This window comes from Diabrotica virgifera, chromosome 8, assembly GCF_917563875.1.
Source record: "Diabrotica virgifera virgifera chromosome 8, PGI_DIABVI_V3a".
Taxonomy (NCBI): Eukaryota; Metazoa; Arthropoda; class Insecta; order Coleoptera; family Chrysomelidae; genus Diabrotica; species Diabrotica virgifera.
In genome coordinates this window covers 5548689-5563974 of record NC_065450.1, presented here as the reverse complement: position 1 = coordinate 5563974, position 15286 = coordinate 5548689, and the positions used below count along the sequence as shown (strand labels likewise).

The window sequence follows — 15286 nt, the reverse complement described above, 5'->3', positions numbered from 1 at the left end:
AGTGTGTTCGGTAAAGAAAAAAAGGGTAATATAAAAAAAATTGTTAAAATAAGCAAAAAATCGACGTCACTACCTAGTAAAATATCTAAAAAAGAAGTGTGCAAAATTTCAGAAAGATCGGTGCATTACTTTTTGAGTTATGATGTACACCGCCTCAAAAAACATGTTTTTCAGAAAACGCGTTTAAAAAAAATGTAGTTTTGTCAATAATACTAAGAAAATTTTTATATATACTTACATAGAATCATCAATCTCAGGTCCGTACAGTGAAGGGCCATCAGCGAGAATGTCTAAGGCATCTGTTTGCTGTTGTCTTCGCAAATCTCGACCTTCTTTGCTCTCATTTGCGGCTTTTTGATACGCTCCTGAAATCCGTTGGTCATCTTCCAGATGCGCCCATTCGTGGGAGCTCGCCCCCAAGTTGATGCCCATACTTTCCATGAAGGTTAATAAAGCGAAACTTCCTTCATTGAAAGTAGATACGTCTACATTAGCAGCTATTTCTACTAAATTAGAGGTTCCACTCAAAATTTTTGGAGAAATTTTCCAAATAAGTTGGTTCACACTTTCATTATTATTTTGAGTGAAACCTCCGACACATCTCTCCAACAGAGCATCACTACTTAAATTTTCATAAATCGGTTTTATGGCTTCCAAAACATCATTTAGTAGAGCAGTATATGTGTGTTTGAAATTTTTTAATTCTTTGGTAGCTGCTGCTCTTTGCCACTCACACCAGGATTTTTCGCCGATTGGGCATTTTTGATGAAGCGGATTTTTGTCTGTAGAACTGTAATGATCATATACAGGATGAGTCATGAGGAACTGTACATACTCCTACCTCGTATAGAGGCTCCTATGGGGAATAACAAATGACCATTAAAAAGTGTCTGCTCCCCTTGTTTAATTATATACAGGGCGAGTTTCGCATTTTGACAGAAATTTATATTGGTCATAATTTTTGAACGGTTAGATCGATGTGTCTCTTATTTTGGTCAATCGTTACACTATTATCACCTAATCAACTGATTTATTCAAACTAGAAAAAAATCAGGTCCGGCTTTAAAAAATTAGTTCGTTTGGGTCTTAGAAAAAATTTCACCCTGTATACGCTTTTTGAAAACTCTAATTTGAATTTTACAAATTAGACAAATAGGCAAGAAAAATGGCATATTTATTTTTTCCCCACACGATTACTTAATTTTTTATAAAAAAAATCAAATTTGACTATGAATTAAAAGTTTGATAAAAGTAAACCATAGATTTAAAAAATTAACTTTTATTACAAAAATTAATTTTTTTTTAACAAATATTTGATTTATGTTACCACCCAATCAACTAATTTATTCAAACTAGAAAAAAATCAGGTTAGGCTTTAAAAAATTAGTTCGTTTGGGTCTTAGAAAAAATTTCACCCTGTGTACGCTTTTTAAAAATTCTAATATGAATTTTACAAATTAGACAAATAGCCAATTAAAATGGCATATTAATTTTTTCCCCACATAATTATGTACTTAATTTTTTATAAAAAAATAAAATTTGACTATGAATAATAATTAAAAGTATGGTAAAGTGAACCATAGATTTAAAAAAATTTACTTTTATTACAAAAATTAATTTTTTTAATAAATATTTAGTTTATGTTACCACCCAATCAACTGATTTATTCAAACTAGAAAAAAATCAGGCCCGGATATAAAAAATTATTTCGTTTTGGTCTTAGAAAAAATTTCACCCTGTATACTCTAATTTTTTTTTAACACAGCCAAAAGCGTGATCACGCTTTTTGAAAACTCTAATATGAATTTTACAAATTAGACAAATAGGCAATTAAAATAGCATATTTATTTTTTCCCCACACGATTAGTTAATTTTTTATTAAAAAATCAAATATGTCAAAATCGGAATTTTAACATAAAAATGAAAAAAAAGATGAAATCACGGTTTAACTCGCTACAACGTTCCATTTTAATTTTTTATTCTGAAATTTTTACAGCACATATCTCTTACCATTGTGAAGACTATGACAATTGTTGTAGACTTTCAGTCTTCTTCTCGTAAAAGTTATGAGTTTTTAAAAATAAAAGGTGCAGATTCGTGAATTGCAAAATTAAATCGCAAAAATTAAGTGAAAAATTTAAAATTTATCTATTTGATCACGTATATGTTAAACTATTGAGTCCAAACAGAAGTGTTATGGGGAGTTTTAGATCTAGACGTGTTATAGAAAAAAAAATGGTGAAACTTTTAATTTTAAGAAAAACGTTGCTTAATTTTTTTTTATGTTTATGGTAAAATTACGATTTTGACAAATTTGATTTTTTAATAAAAAATTAAGTATTCGTGTGGGGAAAAAATAAATATGCCATTTTCATTGCCTATTTGTCTAATTTGTAAAATTCATATTAGAGTTTTCAAAAAGCGTATAAAGGGTGAAATTTTTTCTAAGTCCCAAACGAACTAATTTTTTAAAGCCGGACCTGATTTTTTTCTAGTTTAAATAAATCAGTTGATTGGGTGGTAACATAAATCAAATATTTGTTTAGAAAAATTAATTTTTGTAATAAAAGTTATTTTTTTTTAATCTATGGTTCACTTTACCAAATTTTTAATTCATAGTCAAATTTGATTTTTTTATAAAAAATTAAGTAATCGTGTGGGGAAACAAATAAATATGTCATTTTATTTGCTTATTTGTCTAATTTGTAAAATTAATATTAGAGTTTTCAAAAAGCGTATACAGGGTGAAATTTTTTCTAAGATCCAAACGAACTAATTTTTTAAAGCCGGACCTGATTTTTTTCTAGTTTGAATATATCAGTTGATTAGGTGGTAATAGTCTAACGATTGACCAAAATAAGAGACACATCGATCTGACCGTTCAAAAATTATGACGAATAAAAATTTCTGTCAAAATGCGAAACTAACTCGCCCTGTATATTATTATACAATGGAACCAGACACTTTTTAATGGTCATTTCTTATTCCCCATAGGGGCCTCTATACGAGGTAGGAGTATGTACAGCTCCTCATGACTCACCCTGTATAGCCCAAATAGCGTGCTTCATTTTTTCTGCATAATCATGATTTCGACGAATAGCTAATCCATAATAAACAGTGAGTTTGTCAATCATTTTACCTGTCAGCTTATCCTTGCCAGAAAGAACTTTTTTTTAATTTTCTTTCCAGCCTAAGTTACAGTTTCTACTATTGTGCTTTTCACAAGCTCTCGCAAGCGTGTACCCATTCGCTTTTGAATGTGACCAACACATTCTTTTTTATTTATAATAAAGTATTCACCATAAGGCTTCGAATTTAACACACCAGTATAGGTTTTTGAGTCGCCGTCTCCAATATAATTGCGGTACTTGACTTGATGTTTTATTGAACGTTGAAACATCTCTTTGATTGCGTCAACTTCCATTCCACCAGGCGATCCAACGTGATTAGCAGAGCACTTTCCGTCTTTTTCGTGCTCTTCTTTCCACTCTTCAAATTCTGCAGTGTCTAATTTATTCTCCCAAAATTTGCAGTTATGGCAAAAATAACTTTTAACCACAACATCAACGACTTTCCGGTAAAATATCCGATTAAAGAAGCAACACCATACAAAGAAGAAAATCCTCGCTTTTTCCAAGTTCCATCGCCCGAAACTGTCAACTCGGATGTATTTTCAAGATTATTTGCCGAACATGTAGCATATTTTTCTTCCTTTATAGCAGAAGTAAGAAATCGTTGCGTGACAGTTTTTGTATATTCACAAATGTTCTTCATATAAGCATTATTTGAAGCTTTCGCTACAAAACTACTCGATAAATCCATCAAATCACAAAATTTATTAGATGCAAGCAAACCTAATCCTAATACATATACGCATCACGAAAGCAAAATGAGTATTTATTTCGTAGGAACCCGACTGCATTCTTTCACACGAAGGTATATAATGCGGTTTACACTTTTCACATTCAGCTTTTATATTAAATCCTAGTCCTTCTTTTTTACACAATTAAAATTTAATTTTTCCATCACATTTTGCACACTTTATTAATGTAGCAAGACTTGAAAAAACAAGTAAAAAATCGACAATTCGGTAGTGTTTACCTAAATCTTCGCTTAAATCATGAGAGGTATTTAGTTTTATTTTTTTTTGCCGCAGCACTAGATTAACTGCATCTGATTTTCGTTTATGCGGATGTATCTTTTTTTTTTTCGATCTACTTAGATGTGCACCACTTACTGCTCTTTCGTTTCCATCAATTTTTTTGGGGCATTTCCGGCTAAAAAATGAACAATTCCAATCAAAAATAAAAAAATATACGGCTCGTGTATACTTCTTCAATGCCAATTTTTCTTCTTCAATGACAGTAGATATGAAATACACGTCAATTTGACAATATGAATTATTTAAGAAAGTTGCAAAATTTCTCTGCTAATCACGCACGGTCGTTTCTCGTATCCCCTCCAAGTACGGCGATAAATCGCCGCATACATGGGATAGGCACGAAAATACGAATAAACGTACTTATGTTAAAATAACCATATCTCCGTCAATTTTGCTCGGATTAACTTGAAATTTTAATGGTATACTCTTGAAAATATTTACAATCGAATAAGCCAATAAAAAAATCGAAAAAATAATCAAAAATACTATACCCCCCTAAAGTACTTTTTTCAGATAACTGTTTTGAAAAGACCTTTAACACATCATAATAATATTAATAAAACGGCTAAATACCCCAGGTGGGGTTGAGCCGCTAAAAAGGTATCTAGATCCATCTTTTTTGGAGGGATCAGTCTAAGTCTGCTATTCGATACTATTGACTATGCTTCTCCATTTCTTTCTATCCCCTGTCTTTCCCTGCCAGTCTCTAATTCCTGCCCTATGTAAATATTGCTTTACTTCCTGTAACCATTTTGAACTCCGGGTTCACATTGTAAAATTGAGTGGATGGTTGTTGCGCTACCTCCTCTCCATATATGCCCCAACCATCTAACTCTGTACTGTTTAATTTTGATTTTTTAATTATATCTACATCTTTCAGCTTTTGTTTTGTTTCGTTGTTAGTCCTAATCCTGTATTCTGTTTCAGACAATCTAACAGGTCCCAGCATGGCTCTCATCACTTTCCTCTCCAATATTCTCAAGTCCTCTCTTTTTGTCATCGTGAGTGTTTCCGCAGCATACACTAATATAGGCCTAATAATTATTGTATTATAAATGGTAATTTTGGACTTCTTCGTAATTATTTTGCTTTTGAGTAATCTTTTGTTTGCGTGGAAAGCCCTGTTAGCTCTGTAATAATCTTTTCTTCGATTTCAGATCTTCTATCTCCTGTTTTGGAAATCGTTACCCCAAGGTATTTAAATTTTTCCACTTCTTCAAACTTATTTGTGCATGACACCGCTTTTTTGTTCTAGTATTTAGTACATTCTTTCACGGTTTTTGCTCTAAATTTTAAAGAACCGCTTGGATTGAGATGAAATTTGGCATACGCATAGCTTACATGTCAAAGAAAAAAAGTGATATTGTACCGATGTGTGCTTTTGCCCTGGGGGTGACTTTCACCCCCTTTTGGGGGTGAAAAAATATATGTCCCAAATAAGTCCGGAAATGGATAAACTGACTTTTGTTCTATAGAGCTTTCTCGCTAAGTCAACACTTTTCGAGTTATTTGCGAGTTAATATATTCATTTTTCAACAAAATCACCACATTTTTAGGCGGTTTTTCGCAAATAACTCAAAAAGTAAATATTTTGTCGAAAAAACGTTCTTAGCAAAAATATAGCCTGTAAAAAAGTGGTGTACGCGTGAAGTCTCTGGACCTCGTAGAACCATAGTTATAGCCAATGAAAAAAGGTTCATATTCGCCAAATTTCATATAAAATATTTCGACGTGAAATATCCAAAAAATTAAGCACTTTTTGGGGAAAACCCATTATAACTTTTTTAAAGCTTTCTTTCTGTTTTTATAAAAAGTTTCTAGCATCAAACTTAAGCAAGTTACGCTCAAAATAAAGTTGGTCCCTTTTGTTTTGGCAAAAAAAAATGGGGAAGACCACCCCCTAATTAGCAACTTAAATTAAATTAGTCGTTACCGCTCCACAAATTATTTTGATCTGTAAGTTGTGTTTATATGATCTGTAAGTTTCATCGACTCAAAGTGCTTATTTTTGAACAAATTTGGTTTTAAAGTAAAATTTTAATTTTGAAAAATATGCATTTTTTCAAAATAACTTAAAAATTGTTAGAGATACATATATAAAAATATCTCAAAAAACAAAAAAAAATAGATACAGATATAAAAATATCTCAAAAAACAAAAAAGTCAGAATTGCTTTTCTGAATATCCTCTATTTGTGTTTTTCTGTAAGACAAAAATTGATTAGGATTTGGTGTTTCTAAATTTGCATACATTCGTGATCAGTGACTCGTTCAACCCCTTTTAACTACAGCCCTTTCAAAAATAAGGACTTTGAACCGATGAAACGAACTAATTTTTTAAAGCCGGACCTGATTTTTTTCTAGTTTGAATATATCAGTTGATTAGGTGGTAATAGTCTAACGATTGACCAAAATAAGAGACACATCGATCTGACCGTTCAAAAATTATGACGAATAAAAATTTCTGTCAAAATGCGAAACTAACTCGCCCTGTATATTATTATACAATGGAACCAGACACTTTTTAATGGTCATTTCTTATTCCCCATAGGGGCCTCTATACGAGGTAGGAGTATGTACAGCTCCTCATGACTCACCCTGTATAGCCCAAATAGCGTGCTTCATTTTTTCTGCATAATCATGATTTCGACGAATAGCTAATCCATAATAAACAGTGAGTTTGTCAATCATTTTACCTGTCAGCTTATCCTTGCCAGAAAGAACTTTTTTTTAATTTTCTTTCCAGCCTAAGTTACAGTTTCTACTATTGTGCTTTTCACAAGCTCTCGCAAGCGTGTACCCATTCGCTTTTGAATGTGACCAACACATTCTTTTTTATTTATAATAAAGTATTCACCATAAGGCTTCGAATTTAACACACCAGTATAGGTTTTTGAGTCGCCGTCTCCAATATAATTGCGGTACTTGACTTGATGTTTTATTGAACGTTGAAACATCTCTTTGATTGCGTCAACTTCCATTCCACCAGGCGATCCAACGTGATTAGCAGAGCACTTTCCGTCTTTTTCGTGCTCTTCTTTCCACTCTTCAAATTCTGCAGTGTCTAATTTATTCTCCCAAAATTTGCAGTTATGGCAAAAATAACTTTTAACCACAACATCAACGACTTTCCGGTAAAATATCCGATTAAAGAAGCAACACCATACAAAGAAGAAAATCCTCGCTTTTTCCAAGTTCCATCGCCCGAAACTGTCAACTCGGATGTATTTTCAAGATTATTTGCCGAACATGTAGCATATTTTTCTTCCTTTATAGCAGAAGTAAGAAATCGTTGCGTGACAGTTTTTGTATATTCACAAATGTTCTTCATATAAGCATTATTTGAAGCTTTCGCTACAAAACTACTCGATAAATCCATCAAATCACAAAATTTATTAGATGCAAGCAAACCTAATCCTAATACATATACGCATCACGAAAGCAAAATGAGTATTTATTTCGTAGGAACCCGACTGCATTCTTTCACACGAAGGTATATAATGCGGTTTACACTTTTCACATTCAGCTTTTATATTAAATCCTAGTCCTTCTTTTTTACACAATTAAAATTTAATTTTTCCATCACATTTTGCACACTTTATTAATGTAGCAAGACTTGAAAAAACAAGTAAAAAATCGACAATTCGGTAGTGTTTACCTAAATCTTCGCTTAAATCATGAGAGGTATTTAGTTTTATTTTTTTTTGCCGCAGCACTAGATTAACTGCATCTGATTTTCGTTTATGCGGATGTATCTTTTTTTTTTCGATCTACTTAGATGTGCACCACTTACTGCTCTTTCGTTTCCATCAATTTTTTTGGGGCATTTCCGGCTAAAAAATGAACAATTCCAATCAAAAATAAAAAAATATACGGCTCGTGTATACTTCTTCAATGCCAATTTTTCTTCTTCAATGACAGTAGATATGAAATACACGTCAATTTGACAATATGAATTATTTAAGAAAGTTGCAAAATTTCTCTGCTAATCACGCACGGTCGTTTCTCGTATCCCCTCCAAGTACGGCGATAAATCGCCGCATACATGGGATAGGCACGAAAATACGAATAAACGTACTTATGTTAAAATAACCATATCTCCGTCAATTTTGCTCGGATTAACTTGAAATTTTAATGGTATACTCTTGAAAATATTTACAATCGAATAAGCCAATAAAAAAATCGAAAAAATAATCAAAAATACTATACCCCCCTAAAGTACTTTTTTCAGATAACTGTTTTGAAAAGACCTTTAACACATCATAATAATATTAATAAAACGGCTAAATACCCCAGGTGGGGTTGAGCCGCTAAAAAGGTATCTAGATCCATCTTTTTTGGAGGGATCAGTCTAAGTCTGCTATTCGATACTATTGACTATGCTTCTCCATTTCTTTCTATCCCCTGTCTTTCCCTGCCAGTCTCTAATTCCTGCCCTATGTAAATATTGCTTTACTTCCTGTAACCATTTTGAACTCCGGGTTCACATTGTAAAATTGAGTGGATGGTTGTTGCGCTACCTCCTCTCCATATATGCCCCAACCATCTAACTCTGTACTGTTTAATTTTGATTTTTTAATTATATCTACATCTTTCAGCTTTTGTTTTGTTTCGTTGTTAGTCCTAATCCTGTATTCTGTTTCAGACAATCTAACAGGTCCCAGCATGGCTCTCATCACTTTCCTCTCCAATATTCTCAAGTCCTCTCTTTTTGTCATCGTGAGTGTTTCCGCAGCATACACTAATATAGGCCTAATAATTATTGTATTATAAATGGTAATTTTGGACTTCTTCGTAATTATTTTGCTTTTGAGTAATCTTTTGTTTGCGTGGAAAGCCCTGTTAGCTCTGTAATAATCTTTTCTTCGATTTCAGATCTTCTATCTCCTGTTTTGGAAATCGTTACCCCAAGGTATTTAAATTTTTCCACTTCTTCAAACTTATTTGTGCATGACACCGCTTTTTTGTTCTAGTATTTAGTACATTCTTTCACGGTTTTTGCTCTAAATTTTAAAGAACCGCTTGGATTGAGATGAAATTTGGCATACGCATAGCTTACATGTCAAAGAAAAAAAGTGATATTGTACCGATGTGTGCTTTTGCCCTGGGGGTGACTTTCACCCCCTTTTGGGGGTGAAAAAATATATGTCCCAAATAAGTCCGGAAATGGATAAACTGACTTTTGTTCTATAGAGCTTTCTCGCTAAGTCAACACTTTTCGAGTTATTTGCGAGTTAATATATTCATTTTTCAACAAAATCACCACATTTTTAGGCGGTTTTTCGCAAATAACTCAAAAAGTAAATATTTTGTCGAAAAAACGTTCTTAGCAAAAATATAGCCTGTAAAAAAGTGGTGTACGCGTGAAGTCTCTGGACCTCGTAGAACCATAGTTATAGCCAATGAAAAAAGGTTCATATTCGCCAAATTTCATATAAAATATTTCGACGTGAAATATCCAAAAAATTAAGCACTTTTTGGGGAAAACCCATTATAACTTTTTTAAAGCTTTCTTTCTGTTTTTATAAAAAGTTTCTAGCATCAAACTTAAGCAAGTTACGCTCAAAATAAAGTTGGTCCCTTTTGTTTTGGCAAAAAAAAATGGGGAAGACCACCCCCTAATTAGCAACTTAAATTAAATTAGTCGTTACCGCTCCACAAATTATTTTGATCTGTAAGTTGTGTTTATATGATCTGTAAGTTTCATCGACTCAAAGTGCTTATTTTTGAACAAATTTGGTTTTAAAGTAAAATTTTAATTTTGAAAAATATGCATTTTTTCAAAATAACTTAAAAATTGTTAGAGATACATATATAAAAATATCTCAAAAAACAAAAAAAAATAGATACAGATATAAAAATATCTCAAAAAACAAAAAAGTCAGAATTGCTTTTCTGAATATCCTCTATTTGTGTTTTTCTGTAAGACAAAAATTGATTAGGATTTGGTGTTTCTAAATTTGCATACATTCGTGATCAGTGACTCGTTCAACCCCTTTTAACTACAGCCCTTTCAAAAATAAGGACTTTGAACCGATGAAACTTACAGATCATATAAACAATACATACACGAGTCAAGAAACTTGTGAAGTCGTAAGGATTAATTTCATTTGAGATACTAATAATTAGGAGGTGATTTTCCCGATTTTTTACCAAAAAAAGAACAAAAGAAGAATTTTTTTTATAGAGCAAAAATGAAGCTTTTTTTAAACACTTCAAATAAGTTGTAATGAGTTTTCCCCGAAATGTGCTTCATTTTTGGTTATTTCACGTTAAAGTACTCAATTTGTGACTATAGTGACAATATATACACGATGTTTTTAATTTTTTTACGTGTTATATTTTTGATAAGAATTTTTTTTCGACCAAATACTTACTTTTTGAGTTATTTGCGAAAAACCGTCTAAAAGCGTGGTTATTTTGTTCAAAAAATGAACATATTCACTGGTAAATAACTCGAAAAGTAGTGGACTTAATGAAAAAATTCTATAGAACAAAAGTTACTTAAAATTAGTCAGTTTATCCATTTCCGGATTTACTTTGGACGTATATTTTTTACCCCCAATAGGGGGTGAAAACCACCTCCAGGGCAAAAGCACACATCGGCACAATATCACTTTTTTCTTTGACTTGTTAGCTATATATATGCCAAATTTCAAGTCAATCCAAGCGGTCTTTTAAAATTTAGAGGTTTGCAATATTTTACCGTTAAAGAACGTACTAATTTCATTCAGCATGTTTTCCATTATTTTTCTTGTTTTTGTGATTAGTACTATATCATCCGCGTATGCAATAACTTGATCACCACCTGTCCTTATAAGTTTCCTTTATTTATTTTTCTCATAGTATGTTCTAATGCGAATGCCAAGTTAAATAAAGTAGTTGATAACGCATCTCCTTGTTTTAGTCCTTTATTTACAATTATTTCTTCCGTTTCGCGTTTTTGTGTTCCTATACTAACCGTAGTTCTCTTCATAATCATTGTGATAAGTCTTATAAGCTTTCCGGGTATCTCTAGGTTTTTTAGTGTCAATATAAGCTGTTGTCTCTTTATTGAGTCAAATGCCTGTTGAAAATCGTTAAAAAGCATTTCCAGTTCTATTTTGTGTTCATATGCTTTCTCCATTATTTGCTTAATTGTGTGAATGGCGTCCATAGTTGATCATCTTATACCTGTGAAATTTGTCTAAACACCATTTCAACATTTGTCATTAAACAGTTTCCCCGAAAAGGTCATCTAAATGAGCATAAAGAATCCACACTGGAGAAAAAAATTACAACAAATCACAATTAGTGTGAAATTTGTTTGAAGCAGTTTAGTAAAGCATGTAATTTAAGAACACATTTGAGATTGCATACTGAAGAAAAGCCTTATAAGTTGTGAAATTTCAATTCTGCAAACCCATTACCCTTAATTGACCTGTCAGCACCGTTTGTCGGGTGTTAAGGTGTAGCTTTGTAAAACTTTTGTAAATAGATGCCGTAAATAAATAAACAAATAAATAAATTTTAGGTGGCCTCTTTTTAATGACGCGCAATGTAGATAATCAATTAACGAGAATTAGGATGTGTCTGAGTATATTGTTGTATTTCTAGACGGGTTCAGTTTTCTGTTTCTTTTTCTTCCTGGCGACGTTTGTCTTCATTTTCTTTTTCTTCCTGGCGACGTTTGTCTTCATTTTCTTTTTCTTCCTGGTAAAGTCTTTGTCTTCATTTTTTTTTTCTTCCTGCCGACGTTTTTCCATGGCGGCAATCATGTCTCTAATTTCTTCCATCGTCTCGCTTCTTATTTTCACCATACAAATTCTCTTAATCCCACTTTACTCCTGACACCAATTGTTGTAATTCAGGGATTAAGTGAACTATTACGGTGTGTTAACAAGTTTATTAAAATTCTTAATAAACTAAAGTACAAAATTGAATCTCAAAATACGTGACAAGACTAATGACAAAACTTCTAAATTGACAAAAATACTTAACTGTCAGATCCATTAGTAGTCTGACTTACTAACTTACTTACACCTATGCTAAGGTGATTCATAACACCACCCCATTCTTTCGGGTTGTTTGCCCCGAACAGTAACTAAATGGACCAGGTCGTTGGATTCTTATCTTCATAAGGACACAGTCTCTCTAGGTGGACGACCTTCGGCTTACTTCGTGGCGTCAGTTGAACCCTATACACAAGGTCGTTTATCTTCTTAATAACTAGGTACGGTCCCTCCCAGGGCCGCTGCAACTTGGGACTTAGACCTTTCCTTCTCGTTGGTTGGTAGAGCCAAACTGCATCACCTTCCTTGAAACAGGTGTGGATTTCTGATCGAACCTAACCTTCATCCGGTCACTGATGAGTTGCAGCTTGTCCCTGGCGAAATCGTGGACCTTAACCAGTCGATCCTTTAGGCCGCTGACATACTCAGGGAGTGTTTCTTGAACCACCTCTCCGTCTGGTAGATTACTGTGTAGGAGATCGATGGGAAGCCTCATCTCTCGACCAGTTAACAGCATTACTGGAGTGCAACCAGTTGCATCATGTTGGGAACTTCGGTATGCTAGCAGAAACAGAGGCACCAGTTTGTCCCAGTCTCTCTGGTTTTCGTCTACAAACAGGGACAGGTAGTTGTTGATGGTCCGGTTATGTCTTTCTACCATGCCGTTGGATTGCGGATGGAGCGGTGTTGTTCTGGTCTTCTTAATTCCTAACAAAGCCATCATGGTTTTCCAAACTGCCGATTCAAAGTTGCGCCCCTGGTCAGAATGAAGCAGAAGTGGAATACCATGTCGGGAAACGACTTTCTCAAGCAGGGCTTCACCAACTGTGACTGCTTCTTGGTTGGGTAGTGCAACTACTTCAGGCCATTTGGAAAAATAATCCATAGCAACCATCAAATATTTGTTCCCTGATGTTGTCTCTGGAAATGGTCCCAAAATGTGTACCTACAGCAACTCGTTCCCATGGAGTTACAGTAATATATTGTTGGAGTTTTCCCCTAAGTCTTGTTTTGGGTCCTTTCTTGGATGCACACAGGTCACATCGTTTGCACCATTCTTCCACATCTTGCCGACAATGAACCCAATAATACCTCTCACGGACTCTAGCTAGAGTCCTATTGAGTCCAAAATGCCCCTGGAGCGACGTAGAGTTCTGCAAGCACGTCCTTAATACATGACCTTGGGAGAACAACTTGGGGCACTGTTCTTGTTCCATCTGGACTCTCCCATTTACGAGTGATGATGTCATCTCGTAGACACAAGGAGTCCCACTGAAGCCAATAGCCCTTCACTGCTTGCCCATATTTTGCAATCTCCTGCCACTGTGGTCTAGCTCCGTTGTACAGCCACTCCCGAACTATTTTTAGATCTGTATCTTCCTTCTGTTCGGCCTGAAGGTTTTCTAGAGCTTCTTCGTCACTTCTATCCTCTATGGTTCTCAACTGTAGAATCTGGCCCTCTCGTTCTTCTTGGCGCTCGCAGAATCGACAGTTCCTCTCTGTGCATGGTCTTCTCGAGAGACCGTCGGCATTTCCATGACTTCGTCCCGCTCGGTGACGAATTTCAAAATCATAGGTCTGTAGTTTCTCCAGCCACCGAGCTATCTGGCCTTCAGGTGTCTTGAAATTGAGAAGCCATTGCAAGGCAGAATGGTCGGTTCTTATCAATAATTTTCTGCCATAGAGGAACGAATGGTAGTGTTCTGCTGCTTTGACGACTGCCAATAACTCCTTTCTGGTGACACAGTAGTTTCTTTCTGCTTTTCCCAGAGTTTTGCTAAAGTATCCTATGACGCGTTCCTCGCCCTCTTGTACCTGGGAAAGCACCGCACCGATGCCATTTTGAGAAGCACCTGTATCAAGCACAAAAAGACCCTGTTCTTTCGGATATGCCAGGATTGGAGCCGTAGTCAATTTATGCTTGAGTGTGGTGAAGGCAAGCTGGCACTCTGGTGTCCAGTCAAATGACAGATTTCTCAGTCAGATTATGGAGAGGTTTGGCAATCTTACCAAAATCTTTCACGGAGCGACGATAGTAACTGCAAAGGCCAAGGAAGCTTCGGATATCGTGTTTGTTTCTTGGTGTGGGCCATTCTTGTACTGCTTTTATTTTCGCCTGATCTGCTGCAACTCCTGAGGATGAAATTAAATGTCCAAGGAAACTAACTTTTTCTTGGAAGAGCTCGCACTTCTTGGCATTTACTTGTAGGTGAGCGTTCCTTAGTCTGGTGAAAACTTCTTTCAAATTGGCAAGATGTTCGTCGAAATCTTTTCCGATGACCATAATGTCGTCGAGGTATACCAGACAGATTTTCCATGTAAGTCCTCTAAGTACTAGCTCCATTAGACGTTCAAACGTGGCAGGTGCATTACACAATCCGAATGGCATCACTTTGAATTGGTAGAGCCCATTTCCAGCAGAAAAAGCGGTCTTCTCTCTGTCTTCAGGGTGTACTGCAACTTGCCAATAACCGCTTTTGAGGTCCACAGTGGAAAACCATTTCGACTCAGCCAAGGCACTAAGTGTATCATCAATACGGGGCAGTGGATAGCTGTCCTTATTGGTAACGCTATTCAGTCTCCTGTAGTCGACACAGAACCGTGTAGAGCCATCTTTCTTGGTTACCAACTCCACTGGAGAAGACCAGGGGCTACTCGACTCTTCGATGACATTCTCCTTCCACATATCTTCAAGAATGGCAAAAGCTTCTTTTTGTTTTGCAAATGGAAGACGTCTTGATGCCTGTCTTATGGGGTTGGAGTTGTCAGTGTTGATCCGATGTTGGACTAAGTCAGTGCGGCCAGTTATTTCTCCTTTAAAGAAGATGTCACTTTCGTTCTTGATGAGATTTTCCAAAATTTCAGTGGAGAGTTGGTTTGTACTGCTAGCTGTTGGCACGTTTTCTTCTATTCTGGCCACTCTTACAACTGGCTCGCATATTCCAAGCACTTGGCCCTTTTTGAAGGTAATCGTATTGCCATTTGGGTTGGCACCCTTACTGGAACGGTCTGTTTATCCCCATCTACCAGACATCTGGCCACAATAACGCCCTCATGAATCTGCTCATCTGGTTCTAATAACATGGCTCCCCAGCCACCAGATGCATCAATTTGTGCGACCACGATCTTTTCGA

General features: G+C 35.1%; 1 protein-coding gene across 5 annotated transcripts in view; it reads left to right on the top strand.

The window, feature by feature from the left end:
- Nucleotides 1-15286, top strand: part of LOC126889643 (zinc finger protein 883-like) — a 90555-nt gene that overhangs the window by 66252 nt on the left and 9017 nt on the right. The gene's annotated exons all lie outside the window — the stretch shown is intronic.